The 17,531-nt window shown below is 45.1% G+C and overlaps 1 protein-coding gene across 1 annotated transcript in view; it reads left to right on the top strand.

The window, feature by feature from the left end:
* Nucleotides 1-10,176, top strand: part of SYP (synaptophysin) — a 40,511-nt gene extending 30,335 nt beyond the window's left edge. Inside the window, exon 7 of the mRNA XM_030194257.1 lies at nt 8,199-10,176. The gene's annotated coding sequence lies outside the window, so the exon portion shown is untranslated. The remainder of the gene's footprint in view (nt 1-8,198) is intronic.
* The last annotated feature ends 7,355 nt before the right edge of the window (nt 10,177-17,531 follow it).

The raw sequence follows: 17,531 nt of genomic DNA, 5'->3' as shown, positions 1-17,531 counted from the left end.
AATTCGTAGTGGGGAGAGAGTCTTTAAATCCATTGAGGTGCGGAGAGGGGGTCCCCCAAGGGTTGGCTGTTTCTGCTCTCTTGTTTAACCCATTAGTGCCCAACATTCTCATATAGGGTTTCATTATGGAACATTGGGCACTAATGGGTTAATATCTATATGGCTTCTTTGTGTTGAGTGTTTGAGCAGTTGGGGGTTGAATACCACCTATATGCTGATGATGTTCAGGTTTTTTTTCCCAATAGTGGTAAGGAGAGTAGGTTTGTCGGATCAGATATCAGCATATATGAAAGTTATACGTGAGTGGGACGGAGATTATGGTTGTGGGGAGAGTGATGGATGATAGATGGCTAATGGCAGTGCAGATGTGTGGAATAGAGATGCCTGTTAAGAGTGAAATGAGAATGTTGGGGATGGTATTGGATGCCCAGCTTACTATGCAAACTCAGATTGGTAATGTGATGTGAGCATCATTCACTCAGTTGCGTTTGTTGTATCGATTGAAGCCAATATTGACTTTTTCTCATTTCGTAAATGTTGTACAAAGTGTGGTTATATCGAAGGTGGACTACTGTAATTCTCTGTATTTGGGAGTGTCTAGTGTTAGGGTTAAAGCACTGCAGATAGTGCAGAATGCCGCCGCAAGTGTAGTTATGGATGTTTCAAGATGGGATCATGTTACTCCCACTTTGAAGCTGCTACACTGGTTTCCAGTAAGATTTAGGATTCAGTTTAAAGTTCTATATTGGCTTCACCTGACTATTTATGGGAATGTTCCATGATATTTGCATTCTATGGTAAAATTGTTAGGGTTTGAGACCTGATTCCGTGAAGAAGCAACTGATTTACTAGTGACTACACATTATGCTCTGACGAGGGCTGCAGCATTTCAGTTTCAGGTCCAGTACTGTGGAATGCTTTGCCTGGTTATTTGTGCCTCTGTGCTAACACTGGACAATTCAGGAAGCTATTAAAAACTCATTTGTTTGTCCAGGCTTTCTGTTCATTTTTGATGCAGTCAGGTAACAGCAGCTGTTATTACCTTTTTGTGGTCTGTGTGGGATAATAATGTAATTGCTGAGTCTATGTTTATGATTTTAATTATTATGTATTATTATTATGTTGTTAGCCATTTCAGATTAAGTGGGGTAAATTTTTTAAAAATAAATAAATATTGCTGCATTTGCTGGCATTTCGGTTTTTTCGGTATTGATGTGAAGCATGTGATATTTGTTTTACAACATTGTGGTTTGCTTAAGCTCAGCAACACTTTCTTCCATCAGGGCTGCGGCAGTTTCATAGAGACTCCTGAGGGAAGGCCTTATAGCCAAAACATGGTTGGTATAGTCTTCATTCTGGCAATCAATTACAGTCTGTTTTTAGACATTCATCACCTTCTCTGTGTCTGGTATTCTTTGATTCTGTGGAGGATTGTTCTTCTGTCTTTCTGTTCCAAGAAGAAGACAATCAGGGTTCTATTGGATTGTACAGCTGCTACCCTGCTTAAGGTGACAGCTGATAGGGAATATTCTGAGTCAGTCTTGCCACTGGGCAGCTCCTCCCATGAGAAAGGAAACTCTGCTGTGCTCATGTCTATAGGTCATTGCGAATAGGAGGGGCACCTCTTTGGTGGATTGCATCTTTTCTATTATGTAGGTTAGTATCAGTGAATATGTGTGTTCGGGCAGGGCTGAATTCTATAACAGAGTACTTAGGCGGGGAAAGCAAACTGGGGGTGCCACAATAAAGTCACACCAATGTCACGCTCTGAGCACCAATTCTATAATGGTGCCTGTGTGTTAAGATGCCATTATAGAATATTAGTGTAAAGACGGCTGAGGGGAGATATGATAGAGGTCTATAAATTAATGAGTGGATTGGAACGGGTAGACGTGAAGTGTCTGTTTATGCTTTCCAAAAATACTAGGACTAGGGGGCATGCGATGAAGCTACAAAGTAGTAATTTAAAATGAATCGGAGAAATGTTGCTTCACTCAATGTGTAATTAAACTCTGGAATCGTTGCCAGAGAATGTGGTAAAGGCAGTTAGCTTAGCAGAGTTTTTAAAAGGTTTGGACGGCTTCCTAAAGGAAAAGTCCATAGACCATTATTAAATTAGACTTGGGGAAAATCCACTATTTCTGGGATAAGCAGCATAAAATGTTTTGTACTTTTTAGGGATCTTGCCAGGTATTTGTGACCTGGATTGGCCACTGTTGGAAACAGGATGCTGGGCTTGATGGACCTTTGGTCTGTCCCAGTATGGCAATACTTATGTACTTACGTAGTTATGTAGAATATTAGTGTAAGTTGGCATCAATGCACCTACATTGAGGCCCCCACTTATGCTAGGTCTATGGCTGGCATAAGTGTTTGTGCCCAGTACAGCAGCAGAAGAGAGGCTCAAAGTGAACAAAAAAACACCAAGGGCTGTTCAAGCTTGGGATAGTCAAGGGTCCTTTATTAGTAGACCCAACATGGGCCGTGTTTCGGCATCAGGAGCCTGTGTCAGGGATCAATGAAATAAGTCTGTATTGTATGTGATTGAGACCCCAGCCAAACGGTATGGAGATCTCTGGGAATAATTCCATCAGACAAGGGATATCAATCAGCAAATAAGTGTTTTATTTATTTACATTTGGACCTGTTGCTTCACAGGCAAAGTAAAGTCTCTCTCAGTATTCCAGGTCTGGTCCTAGCCAGACCTCAGCACATAGCTCAAATTCCTCAATAACAGTTGGGTTACCTCAGCCAGGTCACAGCAACTAGAAGCATTCAAACAACACATATGCTGGGTCACACTACCTTTCCTGGTCCTCTGTATCGGAGTCCTCTTTCTTTGTTCGCTCTCTCTGGGAAGCCTCTGTATCGGGGCTAGTCTCTGCTCCTGAGACCTATGTTTCGGGGCCTGTCCTCCTGAGACTTCTGTGTCGGGGCCTGTCTGTTCTCAGTTGCAGGAGGGCTTTTACCTTTCACTCCCTGTCAATCCCCGCCCTCCTGAGCAGCCAGCCCAACATTCTTCTGCTCATTTGCCTCTGCAGTTCAGTCTCTGATATGGCAGGTTTAGGGCCTCCTGCCGTGCAGGGGCTGATCTGCAACCTCAGAGTGAGAGAGTTTCTAGGGATGCCTAGCCCTATGGCCCTCACTCTCTCACAGTGATATTATCTTGGAAATATAGGAGGCCGATATTCATACCGTGAGAGGAAGCCAGGTTGCCTCCCACTGTCTGCACTGAGCCTGGATATTCAATGATGGGCCGTTTCTGGTGATTGGCATTGAATATCCAGTTTATTTTTGGCTGATTCCAACTTAACCAGTCAAGCCGATATTCAGCACTGGCTGGTTTAGGCTTGCTGTTGATGCGGCCAAATTTGGCAGCCAAACTTAGCCGACAATGCTCCAAAAATCGGCAGATAGCCAATTATATTGCACGATATAACTGGCTATCTGCTAAGCACTAGCCAGTGATAGTCAGTGAGAGACAATCAGCTATCTCCCACTGAATATCATCGGCTAGCCATCTAAGTACCATTTAACCGGCCAAGTGCCATTCATGGCCAGTTAAATGATTTTGAATATCAGGGGGATAGATTTATTTCATTGACCCCTGACACAGGCATTTGACACAAAAACAAGGCCTATGTCGGCCCTACCAATAAAGGACTCTCGATTATCCCAATCTTGAATGGCCCTTGCTACTTTTTTGTTCTTTCGTAAGTGGTTGTGCATAAATGCGGCACTGATGCATGTAACACATGTAACTCACATTATAAGTTACATGTGTAAATGTTAGCGCTTCCCATGCCCCATCCATGTCCTTTCCTTGTGAACCACCCTTTGCATTTACCTGCTAAATGATATGTGCACTTAAATTATAGAATAGTGCTGAGCAATGTTCCCTCTAAGCGGAGCACATGAGCGATTGCTCATACATTGTAGGAGCGTCGCTCACAGATTTTACATGGTTGCTCACAAAAATATTTTTTTGTGCTATATACAGAAATGCTTTGCTAATACTGGCGCTCAGAAATTGTTGTTTTTTAAAACTTGTTGCTTACATGAAAAAACAATTTGCACACATCATGCCACTCCCTAGAGAAAACACTGGTGCTGAGCTGTCTGCTAGCACTGATGCACGGAAGTGCACAGTCACACACTTAGGGGCCAGATTCTATATATATAGCGCCTAAAACAATCCACACGGATTTAAGCACATTCTATAAGATGTAGGCACGGTTTGTAGAATACGCTTAGTTGACACCATAGCTCCTAAACCTACATGCGCTCATTTACACCAATAAAATCCTAGTGTAAATCTACGAGTGTGTATTTAGGTGCACCACTAACCTGTATTCTGTAACTACTCATGGAAATTTTAGCATGCCCACAAAAGTCCCATAAACATGCCCCTTTTTAAACTACATGCATTATTGTGAACTGTTCACTTTTCAATTTAGGCGCAGTTCTTTATAGCATACGTTTAACTATTTCCACACATCAATTCTGATAATTCCCAATTAGTGCTTGTTGTTGCTTGTTAAGTGCTGTTATCAGCGCTCATTAGCTTGTTAAGCCAATTAAGGTACGTGCGGTGTTATAGAATGCATGCCTATTCCGGCACCTAGAATCCAGTGGTTAATGCTTAAATGTAACTGACCTGTTACAGAATGAGGGGATAGATTGCATACATTACATCTATTTTACTAAAGTAACATAACATAGGCTCCTATGTAACCCAAAAGCTGGCCCACAAAGAAGAGGTGAATGCTCAAAGGCAGGAGTAACTCTCTGTGTGTATGTTCCAGGAGAAAATGAGCATATATGCATATATTTTGTAAGAAAAACAGTTTGTCCAAGTGTACAAAATGTAATGAGGAGAAAAGACCTCAGAACTCATTGAGTCAAGGTAATTATGGGGTTGACATTCAGCCTATGGGAATCGCTGCCGCTGTCGCATTTTGGAAAATAATAAAATAAGGTAAACACGGGGAAGAGGGTTGAGGAGGGAAGGAGGAGATGCCAGACTGGGCGGGGGCATCAGTGGCGTTGGCGGGGGTGGTATCTCATCTGTGCCTCGGGCAGCAGATTGCCTTGGGCAACCCTTGTCAATATGTATACTCTGGAAAAAAGGTGGGAGAGAGGGGATATGATAGAGATGTTTAAATATCTCCGCAGCATTAATGTACAAGAGGTGAGCCATTTTCAAATGAAGGAAAACTCCGGAATGAGAGGGCATAAGGTGAAGTTAAGTGGATATAGGCGCGGGATTAAGCTAAGGAAATACTTTTTTATAGAAAGGATAGTGGATGCGTGGAATAGTCTCCTGGTGGAGGTGGTGGAGACAAAGACTGTGTCTGAATTCAAGAAGGTGTGGGACAAGCACATGGGATCTCTTAGGGAGAGGAGGAGTGCGTGCTGAGGATAGGCAGACTGGCTGGGCCATTTGGCTTTTATGTGCCATCATGTTTCTATGTTTCTGTGTTTAATTATTGTTAGCACCCAATTATTGGCACTAATTGGCTTATTAGCTAATTTAGTTGTGTGGCACAGCTCAGAAAAATGCACAGTTTTGCAAGAGTAAATTTGTGCACCATTTATAGACTCTTGGGGATAAAGTGCAAATTTATAGCATGCCAACTGTACATCTCAGTGTACAGATTACTGACACTTAGGTGTTTAAGTATACACTTATCTCTTCATGAAATATCTGACATTATAATTGTATAATTCTCTCTTTGATGGAATTTATTTAAATTGATATTTGTGTATCTTTCTCCCTCTATTCTTTTTATAAGCCGCTCTGGACCAAAGCACTTTTATTTCTCCTCAGTCCTCCCCCTGCTTACATCTCATTGTCAGTCATTTCAGTATCAAATTTTCCCCGCACCCATTTCAGTACCAGAACTGTACACTGGCACATTCACCACATGTCAATCAGCTGGGTATACCCCTCCACACACTCCTCCCCCCCAGCCAATAACCACTCCCATTTCTCCTCCCAGCCCCTGGCCAGGAGCTAGATATGATTCAGTAGTCCCCTGGGGGAAGTCACTCAGACCTCACTCCATTACCAGTTCTCCCTAGGGGGTTACACTAATATTAGACCCCAGTATTCAATAAAGACACTTGGGTGCTCATGCGTCCATGCAGAGTAGGATTCCCCTCCACCCCCCGTGTGCCTAAATGGAAGTACCCTATTATAGAATTGCCTCCATATTGCTTAAAAGTAGGTACCAGCTGGTGAAGTTGTATAAGCACCACTCTGAGCGAGTATAATCCTGTTGTGCCCCCTCAGGGTGCTTATAAAATTGCCCCCCTAAAGACCCTTTGTCAGCTTCCTTGCACTTTAGTGTGTGTTCCCTAAGGTTCGTCATTTTTACCTGTATTATTCCATATTTCCCTCATGCCACGTTGAAAAGTTCGATACATAGCCTTGGTTTGATGGGATATATGTCTACATCATGTTGGCTATTGGTCAGGATTGCGCTCAATATTCTCTGTTGCCTCCGTTTGAACAGTGAATGATTGAATGCTTCTATTCCACTATTATCAGAAAAACTTTCTGATGTAGAAAGTGCATGAGCTCCTCATTAGTCTAAAAAAACCTTCATGAATATTGCCTTTGTTCTACTTGTGCTAATAAGTGCAATTTTTGTATTATACTGCTGCTATTTCAGCGGTACTTATCTGGGCTTTAGTGGTAGCTGTGGTTAGGAACGCTCTACAGAAGATTCCTGTTTCGCTGTAAGCTTCTTAAGGAGCGAATTTCATAACCATCGTGTAGCCCTAGAATCATAAATGCGTACAATATTGAATTAGAGAGTGATTTATGGTACTTGGCAGCTTAATCTTATGGAATCTCACTTACCGCTTTATCTCCTGCCTTCCTTATCAAAGACCACAGTTTTGAAAATGGCCGCCGGTTTTTAAACCAACGCTTTTTATTCTGAGCCTATCATCATAAAGCTTGAGTTCTTAAAGCTATAGTATCCCCATCAGCTAAGTTAATCAGAAAAAAGGAAATCAGAGTAAAGAAACAAGTGGAGCCTATTAGATAAAGGCATTCCATTCAATCTGACTGTTTAGTCCTGACAGTGTTAGAGATTTCAGCCTCTATATCCAGCGCTGTTCAATCTGATGAAGTTTATGATCTCTATCTCCTCCCCTAATGGATTGCAATACATGATCAATAGCTAAGCATTTAAAGTCTTCAAACACATGAGGAATGCTTTTACTATGAGCAACCAAAGGAGCCTCTAATCTTTGATGGCATAGATTGAATTTATGGTCACTGAGGTGTTGTTTAGGGAGCGGGTTGTCTTTCCCACATATACTTTTCCACAGGGACATATCAAAATGTATACTACATGAGTTGTCTCACAGATTGTGTTGTGCCTCAACTGATATTCTTTTTTGTCACTTGGATTAATTAAGATGTCTGTCGTGATCATATTTGTACAGAAGATACATTTGCCACACTGTTTATGTCCCTTTGTGAATGTTATATGTTTATGGGTTTGTTTTGTTTGTAAAGAGTCTCTTAAATTAGCACCCCTCGAGTATGCTATCCTTAGTTCTTGAGTGATGCCGCTGCCGCTCGCTGCCTGCGTCGCATCGAAATGGCTGCCGACACTTTAAGCTGTGTCCTCACGAGACTTCTAGAAATCTTGCAAGGCCACCATTTTGAAGCTTCGCCAGTAGCAAGCGGAAGACTTACTTGTCCTCTTTTTGAGGACACTGTGGGACGTCCGATTCCAGCCTGCCCGTTTGTCCACAAACCCGGACAAATGGGCAGGCTGGAAAAACCCATCCGGACGTCCCCCAGATGTCCTCAAAAAGAGGACATGTCCGGGTAAAACCGGACATATGGTAACCCTAGCTATTATTAACTAGGTCTCATTGCATATCGTAAGGCCTGTGCAAAAATAGCACGAGTTAGTGGTAAAATATTTCATCTTAATGGTAGCCCACTGTAATAACTACACCTCTAAATGCTAAATAAACAAACTCCAGGCTGCAGCATGCACTGGGGCAAAAGCATAGCTGGCTCCACTGCTCCTGGAGCCACTGGAGAAACTGGACCACTTTCCTGCCAGTCACCTGTGAGGAGTGAAAGCAGACAGAGAGAGGGCTGGTGAAGTTCAGGAAGAGAAAAGAATAGGAGAGCTCACTAACGTTCTGCTCTCTCCCACCCTCAGGTCACCCTCCGAGGATTCTTCACACTAGGGAGACAGCCGGAGCCTCCTCTTGTGAGCTGCAGACATCGATGTCAGCACCGGAGTGAATATTAAAAGGAGAATGTAGTTGTCTGTGACGTTTATATATATTATATATATAAATATATACATATATCTGTATGAGAAATGAAAACTGTCACCTGTATCTCCTTCCCTGGAATCTGTTTTGTTCTAGATCTAATGCCACCCGATCATTTCCTGCAGAGACGCTTCAAGGCATAGAATAAAATGGCAGACTGAGCCCCCTAGGCCCATGGAGGCTGCCCGTTTTCCCTTCTGCTGCAGTCCAGTTCATGGCTGATTCTGCAGCAGGGATTCTGCATGCAGTGTTGACCTCCTTGCAGTCAGTTCTTTATATCGTCTGGGTTCTGGCCCTTGCAGGCCAGAGACAAGCAGACATGCAGGAGGACGAGCTGCTGCCTGCTGTCCACAGCCAGCAAGCCTCATGCTACAGTGAATCAGGGCAGGCCTGCAAAGGACTGAGAGTGAAGGTGGTCTACTAGGGCATGTGCAGGGATGTGCCCCCTCCCTTCCCATATGCACCATTTTTTGCTAATGGGCTTCTCTTACCAAGCAGTCTTCATCCTGCACACATATAGGTCATGCCACTCAGAAGCAGATAGACACCAGCTCTTTACCCCCTTGTCTCTTTCACTGCTGTGTGTGAGGACTGCAGGTCCGCAGTCTGTGTATCAAGCACAGATTTCGGGAGTTGAACCTGTAACCCACTGCCTCTGAGCCAGAGACTTCACTGCTAAACTATAGGACCTGCCTCCTGGTCTGAGATCTCAGTCTCTCTTCTCCATCTCCTCTTGACTCCTTCCATCCCCACCCCCCGCTACTCCCTGCTGTGAACACTTAACCCTGCCGCTGTGACCTCCCTCCTCCACTGTGACCCCTTGTCTTCCTCTCTGTGACCCTTAACCCCCTATTATGACCCTATCTCCCTGAATCCCTGTCTATGACCCCATTTCCTCTCCTACCCCACAATGACCATTTCTCCCCCAGAGAGGATAAAGTGCTTTCTCTGCTCGTCCCAGTATGCAGTGTCAATACACAGCTTAGCTCCTCATGCCAAAGATGGCTAGGGTCATAGGCACAGTACTAGAACCACTTTTTTCTCCCCCCCCCCCCCCCCCAACCTCCCATCTTTGTGGCTGAAATACCAGCTCATCCATGCTCCTTCTTGCACGGCCCTGGCACTGCATGGCACGCACCGCTCTACTAGAATCTCTTGCTTCCTATCAGTATTTTCTCACTCGTGACTTTCCCAGTCTCTGCTGTAACCCATCCTTTGTTTGATAAGATACAATTTAAAGAATTTTTTCAAAGCATGCCGAATGTTGCTAGTGATATGTTAGAGGCTCTGGAGCTGCAGATAAGGAATTATGGATTATGGACGTTATGCGGGAAAGGGGAAGCCCAAAGTTTTGCATTCTGCTCTGCTCTTAGCCTTACAGTTGCCAGATAGCAGCCTAGGACATTGTACAGGAGAGAAATGCTGGCCAGGGGGAGAGACCAGGCAATGTCTCATTACCCTTTAGGTTTGGTTGTCAGGGTCAGGTGCCTGGCAGAGGAATGGTGAGCAGAGATCTCCTGTCCTGGGTTGCCAAGCTCATGTGCAGGGATGTTTTGCTCCTAGTTGCTGGGGTCGGGTCTGTGATGTCTTGTGGCAAAGTTCAAGCTCTCTGTGGTCAACAAGCCAGTGCTCTTAACAGCCAAGTAGAATTTGGTAGTAGTTGAGAAAGGAAAGAAATCGTTAACCGGCCTCTACAGCTCCTCTCCCCAGCCATGTCGCCTACCTGCTCTCCTCCCTGTTGGTATTACTGTGTTTGTGAGTCTGCTGTATCTGTGTCTTTACTCAGTTGGGTCAAGCCAGTCAATATTGTGATTTCCATCATTCAAAAAAAATTTAAAACTAGTAATAAAAATGACAAAATCTGTGCTGTCAGCTGACTGTGTCCTTGTGTTTTTAGTTGCTGAAAGGAGTCCCTGCCTAATAGAAAAAATTCTGAATCTGCAGCTTGAGTACAATGTCTAGGATAAATTACTGGCCCTTTAAGCTGAATTATTGTGTATGACAGGAAGCAGACACCTGTGTAAGTACTGATTGATGTAACTGCATAGGGCCTGACCCAATCAATAATAAAACAATAACCATGACCAGCAGATAGGGCACAAGTTGTTAATCATCCCCTGTAGAAATATCCCAGTTGACCTAACCCAGTTGACTCAAAAGCGAGCCACTCTGCCTCCAAAAGGAGAACCAATAACACTCATTCTGGGTTTGGCTTGTCTCCTTCCCCTGCTCCTTATGGAGACTGGGAACAAGCCACATCTTCCTGCTGCAGGATGAAGCTTGTTAATGAACTGGACTATTATTTATGTTTGAGTGATGCAGACAACGATATTTTGATTTTTTTTGCATGGGGGATCCTGAATATTCCTGCTACCAGCACATCTTCTGAGAAGACATCTTCTATTGCAGGTACTGTGGAAGTAGAGAATAACACGGGGACAAAGTTTGTCCCTTTGCCCTTGGGTTCTGCCTCCATCCCAGTGCCGTAGCGAGGGTGCCTGACACCTGGGGCGGGTCGCCGCTGCACACCCCCCCCCCCCGGATGCAGCACGGGCACGGTGCACCCCCCCCTCCAGAGCGCACCCCCCCCCCCCCGAAACGCACCCTTACCTTGCAGCGGGAAGGCCGATCCGCCCCCAGTGCACGTCACTGGGAGCTGCGTCGGCTCTGCTGCTTCCCTGCTTTCCTCTGCCCCGGAACAGGAAGTAACCTGTTCCGGGGCAGAAAGAGCAGGGAACCAGCGAGCCGACACCCCCCAATGGCGTGCACCTGGGGCGGACCCCCCCCCCCCCCCCCCCCCTCCCTACGCGACTGCTCCATCCCCACCCCATCCCTGCAGGCTCTGTCCTCATCTGCAGAAGCCTCGAACACTTATGATTTTATGTTTAAATCTTTTTATTAAAGTATAAAAAGGAACAATATGCTGTGCATCTGTTGTTTATAAATCACAAATAGAAAACAATAATGAGTAATATACTAATAATAAGTAACTATAATAATCCCCCACCACCACCACCACCAGCCTTCCAGCCCCAACAATAGCTGACTTCTATTACCCCAAGGAATCCAAATCCACCCTGTTAAAATGTCCATGGGTACAAAATACAACCCATTCTTTATACCCTATTGGGGGAGAAATATGCCCTATAAAGCACTGTTATGATTTTGTAATCTGTGGATGAATAAATCATCAACAATCTCAGGATTCAGTCTAGCTCTCCTGTCTTCCACATAGAGAATGACACAGGGACAAAGTTCGTCCCCATGGGCTCTGTCCCCATCCCCTCCCTGTGGTTACCGCGGGCCCAAGTCTCCGTGTAATTCTCTACTGCAGGTCTTTGTTAGGTTGGGATGATGAAGTTAGAGGCAGTGATACGCTATCCATTATTTCTCAAGAGGCTTTCAACAAGTCTGCTCCACTAGCTGAGACACTTTGTTCTTGTAAAATACTTTAATAAGGGGCTCCTGAGGCCTTCAGCAAGTCACTGGGGCAATCAAGTACTGCCCATCTAGATGATACCATGACACCTCCTAACTGTGTAACAATAACAGCGAAAAAAATGTGCAAGTGTCAGCTGAAAGTGCCCGGGTGCCACTCTGAATTCTACAATCACCGCATTAGGCTGTTACACTTAATGCAGTGATTGTAGAGCTTAATGTGACACACAGGGCACCTTTTCCTGACACTTAAGGGCCACAGCCAGCTAACTGAAAATGAATGAGACTCCAGTGAAAATGCCTGCACATTACAACAGCAGCAAGGTGTCATGGGAAATATGGAGACGGAATACGATATCCCAGAACTGGGCAGCCATTCCTTGGTGTTTGTTATTCACAAAATATGGAACCAAATGTTGTATCTTGGTTGTCTTGCAAAAGGAAATAGTTTGCTCAGATAAGTTTTCCCTGGCCCTGTGAATGTAGTTTGCTGCCAAGCCCCTGCCTATTTTAAAAGTTTCTGTTTCTCCTTAACTAGGAGCTGTTGGATAATCCCCCATACCCAATTTGAGGTGCAATACCACCAGTGGGAATGATCCTTCTCTTGATGGGTCTGTGGAGTTGGACGTAGCTAGATGTGGTTTGAGATTGCAGGAATAAAATGTTTGAGGTGAGGGGAATAGCATGGAATGTCAGAAGATGGATGAATGGATGATTTGATTTTACAAAATAAAAACAACAAATGATCAGCAGGTGGATTGATGGCTCTATGATGGTTGGATGCCTGCAAAGAGGATAATGGTTCAATTTATTGTAAGATGAATGACAGATCAACTGCATAATCAATAGTAAATGACAGATGGTTAAATGGTTCAAAAGTGGGTGAATGATGAACTATAAAATGGAAGAATGATTAGCAACGAGTGGCTTTTGTGATGGACGTAACAGAATGAATGAATGTGTGATGGACAGATTGGTTGTGAGGTAGACAGATGAAGAACTGTGTGGTAACTAAATAATGAATAGACCAGGAGTCCCCAGACTATAGCCGCTGGACAGGATGTGGCCTTTGAAGCAAGGTTTTCTGGCTTTCCATGCTTTTTCTGTCTTTAGATCCTGGTTGTGATGCAAGTATTTTTGATTTTATTCCGTGTACTCCATCCTGCCACTTTCCCTCCCTTCCAACTGCAGCTCTGCATTCTTCCCTTCCCCTACACCACCCACCACACCTCTACCTCTGGAGCCAGCATCTCTCCATCTCTCTTCCTTCTCTCCTGTACCCATACCACCACCTCCGGAAGCCAGCATCTATCTTCCTTCCCTTTAGTCCTGCCTCCACATAGGTCAGCATTTTCTTCCTTTCCTCCTGCCCCCAACCCCCCATCACTACTTTTCCTTCTGTCCCCCCAGCCAACCATCAGGGTCCAGCATTTTCTTCCTTCCCTCTTGTCCACTGCCCTCAGCCCCATGGGCCATCATCTCTTTTCTTTCCTTCCTGCTCCCCTCACCCCAGTGGCCAGCATCTCTCCCTTTCACTTCCCTTCCTCCTGCCTTCCTGCTGTCCACCCCAGGGGTTCAGAAATTGTCTCTTCACTTTCCTCCCTTCTGCCGTATGCTCTCTCTCTCCCCACAGGTCCAGCATTTCTTCTTTTTCTTTCAGTCCCCTCCTTGGGTCCAGCAAGCATCCTTCTCTCATTTCTCCCTCCTGCACCCCCCCCCCCCCCCCCACCAGTGGGTCCAGCATTGTTCTGCTTCCTACCCCAGACATCTCTTTCTCATCCCCCTCCCTTCACCTTCTGCAGACCTGGCACCTCTCACTCTCCACACCCCTTCCCCCGGCACACCATGTGCCTTGCCTGTCTGGTCAGCAGTGGTGAAGATGCGCCTTTCAGCCGGCACAGGCCACCTTCCCTCTGTTGTGCCCGGCCCACCTCCTCTGACACAACTTTCTGTTTCTGGTGAGCCAGCCAGGGCAAAGTGCTGCCGGTCAGACAAATGAGGCTCACGGTGCACTGGGGAGGGGGAGTTTGGAGAGTAAGAGCTACCGGGCCGCCTGGTGGAGAGAATAAAATCAAAGAAATATGCCAACCACAGAGGCAGGGAGCAGAGCAAATGAGTGTGACAAATGCATATAGGCATCTGAACTGGAGAAAGGCCTAAATGCGTGTGTCACACACCAAATGCATGTGACTTGACATGTCTGTTACAGTCTTTGTTAGAGGTGCTGCTAGACTTGGCTTTTGAAGCCCCACCCTTACAAGAGTTTTTCAGGTGGCTTGATCCTGCTGGGATTTAAGATGGATCCCAGAAGACCTGTGGCTGTAAATGGTTCTTGTTTCCTTTGCCTCTGAAGCTGGTCCAGGATCCTAAAGAGATAATAGGAGGCCCTGGTTGCTCTGCTGGAAATATACAACTGGGCCCAGCTTCTCTCTTTCTCGTTACCACAGGAATGGGTACAATGGGTTCCCATTTCCACTCTCCTGGTGACAGTACAGAGCTTATGTGGCTGCTGTTACTGGTGGAAGTTCCTAGGTTCCCCTAACTGATTGCTCTGGCAAGGGCAGCGCAAATCCACTTCTATACTTCTGCTGTAGTTAGGGTTGCCAACTAGATCCAGATTCACCTGACAGGGTTGATTCAGTCCTGGGCCTACCACATTGCATGCAGAGACATGTGGTTCTGGTTTTCCCATTGGATTCCCTAAGTAAAAATTAGGCTACAAGTCTCTGCATGCATTGGGGTAAGCCCAGGACTGCATCAACCCTGTTGGGTGAATCTGTAGCAGGGCTAGATGGGCTCTCCCCCTCACATGCAGGTCAACAGCTGTGGAGACAGGAGCCAAAGGCAAGAATTTAAACTGTGCACAGGGTTTATACCCTTGGCAAATTCCCTTTGAAACTAGTCCCCTCCCCTGATTATAATACTGGTCGCAGGGGAAACTTTCTGGAAACTGTCAGGTGTGGAAGTAAAGTCAATCATGTAGTACTCCAGCAGAGCCACTAGAGTTCACTGCAGGATTCCAAGAGCAGGACTCTGTCCACCCATCTAAGTGTATATGAAAGAGGGGAGGGACCTGGAGTTATCACAGTCAGAATATAACACCATGCCATGATGCCAGAAGCTATATTTGGCCTTATTAATACAAGCTTGTAAGGAACTGTATCAGTGTTACAAATAAGTCTATAGTCTCAATCATAGGAACCCTCCTCAAACCCCCTTTCATGTCAACACAGGTACTCAAAAATTATCAATATTTTAAATATAGTGTGACACCTCCCCCTAAAAAAAATGTCCATGCTTGAAGGGTGGAAGGAAGGATTTTCAGGGTGATCACTAAAGAGCCTGGTAGAGAAATCATTGTGAAGCCCAGTCCTAGGGGGGGGGGGGGGGGGGGGGGGGGGGAGGAGGCAGGATATGGAAATTAATACAAAGGATTGTGTGAAGAAAATTCTGGTCTTTGGATAGCTTCCTAAAAGAAAAGTCCATAAGCCATTTTTAAAATGACTTGGGGAAAATCCACTGCTTATTTCTAGGATATACAAAACACTCGGTAGTAGAGCTTGTAGCGAGAGTTTCTTAAACTTGTAATTGGGTATGTCTAATGCACAATGATTGTCAAGGGAAAGTCTCATACAGTCACCGGGGCATTATTTCATCGCACCAATGCAGGTGGGATTATAATCATTAACTAGCCCCCAACCTACCTGTGTTTTTTTCTTTTTCTTTCTTTTATATCTCTATTCTTCGTAATTTATATATTCTGAAAAAAGTTTATTAATTTGTGTCTCTTGAGACTTGATGACCTGAACATGTATACTCTGGAAGAAAGGAGAAACAGGGGTGATATGATACAGACGTTCAAATATTTGAAAAGTATTAATCCGCAAACGAACCTTTTCCGGAGATGCGAAGGAGGTAGAATGAGAGGACATGAAATGAGATTGAAGGGGGGCAGACTCAAGAAAAATGTCAGGAAGTATTTTTTCACAGAGAGAGTAGTGGATGATTGGAATGCCCTCCGCGGGAGGTGGTGGAAATGAAAACGGTAACAGAATTCAACACCGCGTGGGACAAACATAAAGGAATCCTGTTCAGAAGGAATGGATCCTAAGGAGCTTAGCCAAGATTGGGTGGCAGAGCCGGTGGCAGGAGGCAGGGATAGGCTGGGCAGACTTATACGGTCTGTGCCAGAGCCGGTGGTGGAGGAGGGGCTGGTGGTTGGGAGGCGGGGATAGTGCTGGGCAGACTTATACGGTCTGTGCCAGAGCCGATGGTGGGAGGAGGGGCTGGTGGTGGGAGGTGGGGATAGTGCTGGGCAGACTTACACGGTCTGTGCCCCTGAAAAGGACAGGTACAATCAAGGTAAGGTATACAAAAAAATAGCAGATATGAGTTTATCTTGTTGGGCAGACTGGATGGACCATGCAGGTCTTTTTCTGCCGTCATCTACTATGTTACTATGTTACCCGTATCACGGATCCCTTGTTAGACGGTGTAATAATCACGGCTATATTTAACCTTTTAACACCCCAGAGGTATTTAGTCTACCACTTATCTGAGTGTCCCGGTACTGGTGCTGCCCCGATAGGTGCCTGTTTCGCTCTGTAAGGCTTTCTCAAGGGATACGCACACTCGGACCTGTAAAAGTTAGGTAAGACAACGTCGGTAAATGTGTCCATAAATACACTCCAGCATAATTCATCTTATGTCACGGCTTACAGATTTTTCAACCTCCGCATCAGCAAACGACTCCTGAAGCTGGGTGGTGGCAGCGTCTTATATGCATACCCAGTACCGAACGTATCTTGGTTTCCAGTGTGCCAAGGTGCATCACATAAAACATCCCCAATGGATGTATGTATTCAACCCCTTTGGTTCCACGGTATTAGATGGTAGATCCAGAAGGTCTCTTGTTAGAATAATTTTCTGTTCCGATCCCCGCCTCTGTGCATTGCAGTGACATGGTCAATTACCATGCATGCAATGAGTCTACTGAATGATTGTTTGTATGCACTGTTGTACCAACGGTGCTCCTACATTCTGAGCTGAAATCCAGACCTATGTTCGGTCATCCTCGCATTTAGAGATCTGCTTGATTCCAATATACACTTTGTCACCCAATGCGTGTTGATTTCACTGCACATATAACTAGAGATGCAGGGAAAAGGAATAGATCAGTGAGACAAATTACACAGAAAGATGTGCTCAGATTTCTTCTTATTGATAGGACCACTTGGCTTTTTTTCCTCTCAGGTTGCCTCTCATGAAGCAGTGATCAGGATCAGTGCACTGACTCAGAAGGTCTAATGAGTGAGAGAAGGGGCTCAAAGAGTGTGAGAGTGAGTGAGCCTTGAAATGAGTGTGAGACACTCCTAATGAGTAACAGAAGGGGCTCAAAGAGTGTGAGTGAGTGAGTGTGCCTTGAAATGAGTGACACACTTCTAATGAGTGAGAGAAGGGGCTCAGAGTGTGAGCTTCAGAGAGCCTTGAAATAAGTGTACACACTCCTAATGAGTGAGGGACTCAAAGAGTGTAAATGACAGAACCTTGAAATTAGTGTGATGCATCCCTAATGATTGAGAGAAGAAGCTCAGACAGTGTGAGAGAGAGCCTTGAAATGAGTGTGACACACTCCTGATGAGTGAGAGAAGGGGCTCAGAGCATGCAAGAGTAAGAGAGTCTTGAAATGAGTGTGACTCACCCCTGAGTGAGACTTACTTGGCATCTCTGCTATAGAGTTCTAAAAGAATGGTTCCCAAACCTGCCCTGGAGTATCC

This window comes from Microcaecilia unicolor, chromosome 2, assembly GCF_901765095.1.
Source record: "Microcaecilia unicolor chromosome 2, aMicUni1.1, whole genome shotgun sequence".
Taxonomy (NCBI): domain Eukaryota; kingdom Metazoa; phylum Chordata; class Amphibia; order Gymnophiona; family Siphonopidae; genus Microcaecilia; species Microcaecilia unicolor.
This window is presented reverse-complemented; position numbering and strand designations above follow the sequence as displayed.